This window comes from Enhydra lutris, unplaced genomic scaffold (genome assembly GCF_002288905.1).
Source record: "Enhydra lutris kenyoni isolate GAN:26980312 unplaced genomic scaffold, ASM228890v2 scaffoldscaffold32, whole genome shotgun sequence".
Taxonomy (NCBI): Eukaryota; Metazoa; Chordata; class Mammalia; order Carnivora; family Mustelidae; genus Enhydra; species Enhydra lutris.
The window spans coordinates 2,871,884-2,883,161 of NW_019154116.1; positions in this window are offsets into that span (position 1 = coordinate 2,871,884).

The following is an 11,278-nucleotide window of genomic DNA, read 5'->3' on the forward strand; positions in this document are numbered from 1 at the left end:
CGACCCACCAGGCTTCACGCGATAGATGTTGTCTCAGCTTCACATGTTCTTAATCAGCTCAAAGAATGCGCTCTGCAGAAGGATTTTTGCCAGACAAGGACCCTTTTCCTACCTAAATGAGTAAGCGCAGCCACAATGAAGCCGGCACACCACGAGCCGCGTAACTGCACTCCTTCTGCCAGCGGAGGGGGTGATGGCCAGGCTCGGCTCAGCCTCCCCGGAGGCCCGGCTGTGCTCCTGTCCACACCGAGGTCTCAACTCCCACACGGTCCCCAGGGCTGCCCCGACCTGGTGCATCTTAGAAATCCCGCCTCGAGAATCTTTTGTTCCCGTTTGGACTGCAGATTCCTCCTCTAACTAACGACTTTGATACCGTAAATCAAGATCTCGATTTTTTTTCTTTTTTATTCAATTTTTGGGGTAAAGAGAAGAAGGAGAACTGGCAGGGTGTTATTTCCCCCTGTCTATCCAGGGGTTTGCTGTCTGCTTGATGATCAGTGTTCTTTGGGAATTCTTTCCTGATCACTCTGAGCAAAAGAACATTTCTACGCTCGTGGCAAGGACCCTTGTATCTCTTGACCGTGACACTCTGTCCTCTGCAGGGCAACTGTGTGTGCTGGCTTCCTGAGTGGCTGCCAGACAAGCATCTGTGGCTATATGGCCTCACAGGGTTCCTAGACAGGCATCTGTGGCTATATGGCCTCACAGGGTTCCTAGACAGGCATCTGCGGCTATATGGCCTCACAGGGTTCCTAAAATACGGGCAGTCAACATGTATTTATAGGACTGGGGGCCATTAATGTTCTCATCCCACCGAACTAAGCAGATGCCTAATGATCACAATACATTCGTATGTTATTTCTGAAAAATCACATACCATTTTCTTTCTAGAAATGACTCATCCCCAAATGCGTTGCTCACCTATGTCTTCTCAAGGTTTTTGGATAAAAACAAGAAACAAAAAACAAAAAAACAAAACAAATTTCCAGACGCGTGATCAGCTTGCCATCAGCGTCCCAGTGTCCCCTGCTGCTTTTACTGGCACCAAAGGAGTTCAAACTTAAAGCATTTGAACCTACTCAACTGTTGTTTGTCTGTTTTGGGTGTTGAAGATTAAGACGTCGCCTCTCACAGTTACTGCACATGTATTATGGGTTATTCAAGTCACCGGCCAAGAGCTGTCCGAGCGCGCGGAGCAGGTCCGGTGCTCACGGTCAGACGCCCGGCCCACTGCCCGGCGCGATCCTGCAGGAGATCCCGGCTCTGTGTCCGCAAACCCAAGGCCTGGGCCACACTGGGTGCAAACACTCATTTTTATTTGATTGCCTGAACGGGTTTCCAAAGTCGCTGCTGCCTTCAGCCTCTCCCTCCTCGCCCTCCTCCTCCTCTTCCTTCTTTTCTTCTTCTGTAGCTGCTAAGGTCATCTTTTATGTACTGTTTCGTAAAGCAAACTTGTTGCACGTTTGTCACAGTCACCACCAGGCGTCAAGCACGTCGGCTGAAGGTGTGCTCCGCGCGGATGATGATGGTGCTGAGTGACTGACATTCACTCTTACGCTGGACACACGTTACCCTCCTGAGAGGCGGGTGTTATCATTGATACCCACTCCCCAGCAGGAGACTGAGGACAGAGAGGGTCAGTGACCTGTTCAGGGACACACAGCAAGGAAGTAGCCGAGGTTTACACAGCAGGTTCCTCCTGGACGATTTGGAAGGGAGTCCGAAGCAGATGAGTGTGTCCTTCCTGCGCCACCCATCCTGTTACTGTGCTCTGCGTCAGCACAACGGTGAGGACCAGGTGACCGGCCACAGACACTGAAGATGGGGGACTGTGACCAGGCAGCACCCAGAGAAGAAATGAGAGAACTTCTTTCTTGAACTGGGGGGCACATCACATTCCAGGAGGGAGGGGTCATTGAGCTAATAGCTTACTAATATGTTTAAGAAGAGAGTTTGAGAAGAGGATGGGAATGAACGTGTTCCAGACCAACGAAGCCCATAGTGAGCCTTCTTGCTAGTACAGACAATTCTATGCCTCCTTTCATGATAGAGCCTGGAAGGTCTTGGACCTTCCGGTCCATGGTAGAGGCTTTTGCACACTACTGGGGTCGTGTGATTCTTGGAATAGAAGAAAGGTCCCCAGAAATCATGAGTCGAGGTCACGACTGAAAGGGGTGCATGGAATAAGCCAGCCAGCGCCTGTGCCCGAAGAGCGAGGCTGCGTCTCACTTGGACAGGGGACAGGTGGCTCTGGATCCCAGGGTTGGGGGGCGACTTTCATCTGACTTGAGATGTGTCTTTTATTACCCTGTCTAGGAAGCTGTCCGGGGTATACAAAGCTTTCCACAATAAGAAATACTCAAATTTGAGTCATGACATGAATACTGCTGAATTGGAAAAGTTTAGCTAATGTCAACATTTTTCTAAATTTAGCACTGTTCAAAACATTTGCCAGCCTTCTCTGTATTTCTCAGCTAAGTCTTCTGGTTGCATAATTTATAGTATTTGTGTGTGCATGTGTGTGTGTATGATGTGAAGATTTAGAAATCCTTAATTGGGTCCAAATTGCATAAAATCATAATTATATTTTCCATGTAACTTTGTTTTCCCTTGTGTCAAGCCTCTTGACCTGGAGATAGATACTTGCTAACTTTGGACCTGAGACCTGCCAAGAGGAATGTTTTCATTGCAAGTGGTGGATTTGAAAGATTTTTCCTTAGATCCTTTAACAGACTTGGAATTGGACAAAATGCTCCCTTTAAGCCTCTTCTTATGCCAAACGGTCCTCCCTCTGTAAACTATGTTTAGTTTTTGAACCACTTTTGTGTGCATTACTTTACTCTCCTTTTTATGCAAAGAATATTCTTAAAGCACAGAAAAAAATCCAAAGAATGATAAAAAAAAAAAAACAAGCCACGTTTTCACCACTTGGAACTAATAGCTCTGCATCAAATGCTTTTCTATGGCTTCAAAAAAAAAAAAAAAGAAAATGCATTAAAGACGGACACCAGCAAGCAGTAGGTCCCCAGGCTTCACCGTGAGGGAGGGCAGGGCCTAAAGGAGCAAAGCAAACCGACCGGCACTGACCGCTGGCAGGCATCCTCTGGACCTGGGCATTACCCTCTGTGTTTCCTTTTTAAGCCAGGCAATGGGCAGCCCAGGCCATTGAGAGTCCCTGGGCTATCATGGGGGTTTCTACCCCAGCCCAGGAGGCTCCATGGTCTGTGGAGATCCCAAAGTTGAGTGATTAGGAATAGACTGCCCCAAAACACTGAACTCAACTTTCTTCCCCCCTTGCCTTATCCTTAGTCTTCCCAGCGAGACTTCCCTCAAAGGCACGCTAATTGAGGAATTTGCCTCAGAGACCAGGTGGGCCTGGTTTTCTGGGACGCTGTTGGACCAGCTTCTTGGAAAGGACACTCCATTGCCCCGTGGGCATTGTGCCCGAAAGTCTGGAAGACAGTGGCTGCACTTCCTTCCACTAACGTGGGAGGACATCGGGGCAGGGAGCCACCGGCCGACGAGAGCTGTGATGTGTGCTCTCCACAATGCAATGCTCACCACCTCAGGGCCCTGACTCGGGCTTGGCCCCAGAGCTGAGGCCACGGGGTCCCCACAAGGGGAAGAAAGCCAATAGCAGCATCTCTGGGACACTCCACCTCAGCTCTCCATTGTGGGCACAGCGCACTCACGTCCCCTCACTGGGACCCACCTGCAAACACCCGTTCCCCACATGCCCCTGCGTCCGCACAACCACTGAGTAAAGCAGCAAGGACAGAACCAGTGACTGGGGGAGAGCCAGGCCTCAAGCGGGTTTCGCTGGGCTCAGCTGGGAGGAGGGCACAAGGGCGAAGCAAGGCTCACGTGGGGCTTCCGGGGGCCTCCGGGGGCCACACTCCCACCTGCATGCGGTTTGCTGACTTTTTATCTCCGCTGATTGCAGACTTTTGTCGCTGATCTCAACCCCGTAAACGTTGGGACCAGCGTTTTTCTCCATTTCCTTACAACCCAAGTGGGTAATTGAAATCGGCCCTACTGTTTTGAACTTTCTGTGGGGAGGGAGGCACGGCAGCCCATCTGTTGAGAAAATTTTTGAAAGACACGGAAGGTACATTATTCTGAGCCAAGAGGATTTCTCTCGGTATTTGAAATTGCTCTCAGTCTTTCATCCTTTCTTCGCTTGGCCTCCCCAGTCCCCATGTTGTGACCATATGCCCAAGGCGCACACACTGCGCGCTTTCCCTCTGCTTACGTTCGGCCGGCGCGACTCCTCTGCGGCTCACCGTGCCCCTCCCTCGTCAGAGCTCATTTTAGGCTGGAGAATAGAGCAGCACTGAGATCGCTAGATGCCCATTTCGATTCTCCAGCCATCCGTGTATGGAAGGAAATAGGTGGAGAGGTCACAGGATACCGCAGGCGCACACACCTCCACTGTTGGGAATAGGGATCCGGCCACCCCCGCCAGCCCCGGCCACCATCCCTGAGGGCTGGTGTTTACGGCCACAGGTCATGCAGTCGCTCTTTCCACAGCTGGCCAGAAACTGTGTCTTTCTTCTCCTTTATCATCTTGATTCCTACTTTCATTCACCTTTTAAAATTGATCCTGGATTTTATTCAGGGTGTGTGTGGGTTATGAGTTCATTTGATGATATATCTAATATATTTGCAAATTCTTCTCATTTCCTATAGTCAGAATATTTCAGAAAGTGGTAGTGTATGCAAAACAATACAAATTATGATTCCTTGTAATTTGAATGCTATGACGGACAAAAATCTTATAGATATTAATAAACACGAGTCGAGGTCTCTTCCCTATTATCTTCGAGGAACTTTGGTGGAGTTCTTTACAAGACTATAATAATAGAAGAGCGTTCCATATAAATATGGCAGTCATCCTTTAACCAGTTTTGGACTACGTGAAACATTCTCCCTGTTTGTGATGAGAATTTTGAAAGCTGAAACTCGGTTGTACCCACAATGCCTTGTGGACTCAGTGAGCTCACAAGGTACTAACGATGCTTGTCATCGTGAATCTCGACCGACAGATAAATTTTGGAAACTCTGATGAGCCAAAGCCACTCATGACTTGTCTATTGCCCCGGCAGTGAACAGGGTAATGACCCGTAGCAACAAGTGCAGGCTCGAAAGGTCAGGGACATTTTACCCTTCTTTTTCACATTTCAATTTGCCATGCATGTATGGAATTCCTCCCCATTGTCAGGTACAATAGGAAATGCCCGTGACTCAGAGACCGCAGGCTCCGCCCCCCACCCGGGCTCTTCTTCCAGTGCGCGTCTTCCCCGTCTCAGTTCCTTCTTCCCCCTCCGCCTCCGGGTCCCTCCCCTGTATCTCTGCCGGCTTCTTGTTTTGCACGTCCAACACTCCGGGAAACAGTGGGCACCCCTCGGCCTCAGCAGCTACGCTCCACAAGGATGGCACTAAGTAAAACAGTTAACCCTGACGGTTAAAACCAATCTAAAATAGAGTTGAAAACATGCCTTACAAGGTTCCTTACTGTGAATTGTCCACAGATAAAATCATAGCAGAGTCTGAACAGTGTGATGTTACCAGGAGAAATCATGGGTCCGTCCAAAACCAAATCTCCTTCTGCTCCTGTGTGACCTGTTTGGACGTCCAAGTCACCGGCACTGACCAGATTTTTCTCTCTTCGTTGTTCCCATGTTCAGCTCAGTCAGCCTGAGGCCCAACTCTATTTACTGCTTTCAGTTTCCTTGGAGAAGTGACGGCATCCACACCAACAACCGCGTGTGACAAAAGCGCACTGTGGGGAGCCTCCCACCTGAAGCTCACTTCGCTCCTGGCAAGTGGCCATTGTCGTCATCCCCAGCGGAGGGACAGTGACAAGGATTCAACGTCACCTTGACTCATGAGACCCATCCAGCCTCTACAGAAGCTTGCGAACAGGGCTCAGAGGGAAAGTGTTGTTATTTGTCACCACTTTAGCTAATACATTTTACGTGGCTGATTCTCTGTGGTCCTCTAGGTTTGCCGGTGACAGTGTGACCTTCAGTGGGGATGGCTCATCCATCATGCTCTGAACTTTTCACTTGGTTCCGTGCTCATTTCATTTTTGCAAGAAAATCTTTGTCCACAGCCCTGTTTATGACTCACGAGGGAGCCTCGATCACTATGTCCCTGTAGCTCATGGGACGCCGGGTACAGGGCTTTTTCCAAATCAGGTGCAGATGGTCATCCAGAAAACTTATCTATCATTTTCCACCATTGTATTGGGCCCGCAAAATGATCTGTATTTACCATATTTATAATAGACACGGGTACTATATTGGTTAAACTGAGTTCCTAAGAGAACCTAAGAAATGTCCTTAGCATCATATAGATTTCAGATCTGTCCACATCAGGAGAGTAGAAAGAAACTTAACCCAGAAATTATATTCAGTACATTATAAAGGATGGTTTGTAAACATTGCACCAGCTCGTCCAAGTCTACAGACAGAGGAGGTCATCCTCCAGGCATTTGCCTCTGAAAGCTTTGAGTAAACTCTCACAGCTTCATCCTGCCTTCTAAGAACAGAAATTAGAAGCACTAAGTTATAGACAACTAAGTAATCAAACGAAAACTTCAACAAATGCCTGACTATAATGGATTTTCTAGTCACTCAATATCCTTGAATAATAATAATAATAATAATGGTTACTGATTTGGAAATGCAGGTTTCTGGAGGTTTGACCAGAAAGACTTTGTACCCAAATATTCAACCCAAAGCTTGGCATTGGGGATGTTTCCTGAAAGGAAAGTGGCTCTGGGTGAATAATCCCATCTTGTCTCTTGCACTTTATAAGTAGAACAAAATTGGTCTGGACGGCGTTACTTATTCTTCAACTATGTGCAAAAAATGAGCATAGAAAACATGCCCAGAAAGACATAAAGGATCTCGTTGAAAATGGTTATCACCAGCAGCGAAAGATGAGCGATTTCTGATCTTTTGTTCAGTGTTTCTATATGTAGATGAAATCGTGTGTAATAGATAAAAATTGCCGCTATGGTTGATATAATACTTAGATTACGTCGTGAACTGACCAGTGTTTAGTGTCCGTTCCTGAGGGATTACGTTCAGCTCCTTCCCCAAAGTGTCATATTGTGTGAGGGCACAAAATGCCTTTGGACGGCTGCTTTCCAGTTGACTCACGACTATCTCAGTTTCGTGCATTAAGAAAGAAACAGCAAAAATATATTTACACAAGATCTAGAAATAATGGAAATGACAGCCCCCCCAAAAACAATTGAGTAAAATGCACTTGAGAAGGCTCTCCTGAGAGTAGTATCTTCTCCGAATTTCAAGCAAGTGGTTGCTTTAGCATTTTACATAGACAGAATATATCACGTCACACTCTAATTACGAATATAAGATCAGGAGTGTGTCCTATCACCCTGCTATTAAATCTGTGAGATCAAGACTGTGATATGCTAGAGAACGTTGAGTGCCGACCTCACCTGGCCTGTGTTTGAAGAGTGACCACCGGGCATTCACAGACGGCACAGCTGGGCTGGACTCCTGAGATGGGGCCCGCTCCGTGAGAAGTGGCATCGATGCCCAGTGTCGCCCAGAGCAGCAGTGAGGGCAGGTAGAGTGGAAGGAGATGAGCTCGGGGAGGTGAGCAGGGCCAGATGAAGCAGGGGGCTTCATCTCCGACAAGAGGAGCTCTTATTTCACCCTAAAAAGAGATGGGAAGGAGAAGAGCCGAGCAGTCTCATGGGCGAATTCCCAATAATTTGAACAGATACTCTGCTCTCAGGAGGTATGGCACAAGTCCCCACTCCATGACTGTGGGTTGTCCTTCGTGACTAATTTCCAAAGAGCATGGTATGGAATAGGAGAGAAAGTCCCACTTTACAGAAACCTGACAGGGCCTCAGCCAGGCCATCCCCGCCAACACCAACAGTCCCACTGACAGTGCAGCCTCCGGATGTGGGGGGATGAGAAACGCACTTCACCTCTGTGGTGAAGAGCCCGTAACCCCAGCCTCATCAGGAGAGAAGCGGCCGACGGATCCCAATGGAGAGATGTTCTACAAAACCCCTCCAGACTGTCTCCTCCAGACCTCCACCGAAGGGGGTCACCAAAACCATTAAAAGTGGGAGAAACGATCACAATTGAGCGCAGCCCGAGGAGACAGGATGTCTGTATGTCCCGTGGCATCTTGAACAGGACCCTGAGACAGAACAACGGCGTTAGGTGGAAGCCGAGGAAGTCTGAGGAGAGCGTTTACCTGATGACAACGTGTCAGTCTTGTCTCACAGTCGTGAGAGGCGCATCACACTACCGGGACGGTTGGCGGCGGGGCTCTAGGGGGCAGGGGATACGGAACTACTATCTTTGCCACTTTACTTTAGATCTAAAATTATTATATACATATTTTTTAACTGTTAAAAGTGATACAATCCCCGTGAGGTACTCAAGCATTGGAAACGCCGTGCTCAGACCCTTGCTGTGGACAAGAGGAGAAGCCGAGATCATTGGGCGGGCTTTCCAGATGAGAAGGGGTGACCCAGGGATGCGGCAGAGAGTGGGTTTGTGGTGTGTTTGGGGGGTACGGGACCTACAGGCCTTGCAGTTTGGAGGCAGGGAACAGGGTCAGCCAATATTCTGCCAAGCTTCCGTTTGCAGGGCCTGGGGGAAGCCCCCGTGAGAAAGCCCACACACCACCAGATAAACATTAACCATCAATAAATGCAGCCACCGGATTATTTGAAAATATGTGTTACATCATTCAGTCTTTCCAGACACAAGGACCAGCACGGCCAGGGTTCAATGCAGACTCAGACCGGGCAGGGGGTTGGCTGGGGCGTCCTGTGGCCTGGCTAGCAGCACTTCCCCTCCCGCTACGGTGACAACAGGCCTGAGGAGGACCTTGTGCCCACGCTCTGGCCTCTGTCCCACCCAGGCCTGCCAAGTGGGACACACACCGATTGCAAGATCTACCCGGGATGGGCCCAGAAGGGAATCCCATGCAGGGGTGAGAGGTCAATCTGAGTCCTTCAGCCGCAAATCGTGTGTCCTGTGTATGAGGTTAGCGTCTGGAAGAGGGGTGCGTCCTCATCTCACGGGCAGAAACAGAGCTGGGTGCCTCTAGAGTGAGGTCATCGGAGCCGCAGCACGCAGGGGACAGGCCCCTTTCAGCAACAGCGCGGAAGTAACTGTGAAGGTCAGAGGGCAGGGCGTTTGCACTCACTGCTGTAGGGGTGAGGGGAGAGGGGATCCTTGGTCATTGTCACGTCAGAGAAACAGACCCTTTCCTGATGTTTGGTGCCTTCACACACAACATTTCACATAAGTGTTTGGGCTTCGTTATGGGAAAAACAGTAACGTTCTCTTTTCTCACCTCATTAAACAGGGAGTTCACATCATCGGCACTGTTCGTTCTCTGGGGAGAAAACAGGCATTTTCAGAGCAGGATCTGCAAGATGATCTCCTCTCATCATCCAAAGGTACACACTCCTCGAGCACTAAGTCTGGGGACATCACAGACGCGTGATGACCGCTGCTCACACTGCAGGACGGCGTATTTGAACGTGGCTAAGAGAGTTCAGCCACAAGAGATCTTCTCCTCTCAAGGGAAAAAGAAACAAAACATTTCTTGTCTTCGTCTGTGTTGGTGTGAGATGGTGGGCGTTGGGACGGTGGCCTTCCCTTCAGAGGCCACAACAGCTGCCCTGACATGCACACAGCGTGGAGAGTCACTGACTCCAGCAACACTCCGAGGGGAAGGGGAGATGACCTCCTCCCCTCAAAGTACGCCAGAGGGAGAGACGGGGCTACGAAGGCCCCAGTGTTCCCTGTTTTCTTGTGTTGATTATCCTATTGGCAGTAACAGGAGCCAAATAAACAAAAATATAGTAAATAGAATGTAAAGGAAACACAGAAGTGGAGTTTTTGACTTTTTAAGGCATAATTAAAATTTTTACCTTACAATTCCATTGTGGAAAAGTGTTTTTGTGAGTTTTATGCTTTAAATCAGCTGGAGAGTCGTGTAAAAGGCATTATGGGGCCTTTCCTCACAAAGAAAACCACAAAGTCGCTCAGGATTGGGGGGCAGTGCCCGCGAGGGGAGCCCGGCCAGCAGCGCGCCTACCCCTGGGCCACGCCTGCCCACTAGTGCTCACTGGGGACTTCCTGCGGCCTGTGGCCCCTGCCCCCGGAGTCGCCATCCCACCGCCACCATGGGGACAGGGGTATCTGGTGTTGTCTCGACTCAGCTGCCCTCTGGCTTCTTTAAACTCCTTGCCCAGGGCCAGGTGAGCTCCTGAGATTAAAGCAAAACCCAGGAGAATAATGAGGGGCTTAGAGGCTCTGTTGTGAAAACACACCCCTGGAAAAAGGTTTGTCTAGGCCCAGTGGCCTGCAGTGGGGTCTTGCTGAACTCTTCTGATGCCCGAGCGACCCCCCAGGAATCCCCCACAGTTCACACTTAGCACCTCTCGACAGTCAGGCACACGGACACCACTGTGCCCATTTCAACGAGGACCCAGTAAAGGTCAATCAGCGATTTTAAGGTCACACAATTAATGAACTTCTGGATGGCATGAAAGCTTAAAATCCACGATATGAAAGCTACACTGCCCTGCCCCCCCTTGCTGGAAAGGGATGCCTGGTCCTAAGATTCTGGGCTTCTGTCAATTTAAATTTGGCTTTGTTCTGGTTTCTAAAGCCTCAGACAGACACTTGCCAGATGGGCAACGTAAAAATAAAAGCAGAACCAGCTAGAAAACAGTGATAGGCCCCTTTGTGGAATAAGGACTATAATCTTTTATTTATTAAGATGTTATGTTAAATATTTGAAGAGATCAACATTTAATTTAAAAAAATCTGCTGAGTTTGAAACGAGCTCATGGATTACGGACAACCACTGAAATGTCAGAACTTCTACCATACCTTTTGGCTGAAATCACAACTTTACCTGCTTGTTAAACTTTGTTTCACAGACATCAAGGGTAGGAACCTCAGAATCACCCACATTTCAGCTCCTCCTGTAAAGAATCGGACTCTGTCGCCTGGAGCCTTGGACCTAGTCCAGACATCTGATTTGGAGCCTTTGGTGTTCCCTCAATGCTGGATGTCGGGAGACAGAGTTGTCAAAGCATCTGGCTCTTTCCCCAGGAAAGATCGCCCAGGCTGTTCTTCCAGACACACGTGTCCCATCAACAGCTAGCACCAACCCCCAACAGGTGAGTGAGGCCACCAAGAAGCATCTGGTGTCAGGTGAGCTACTAGATGTGTGACCCCAGGTGACCCCAGCA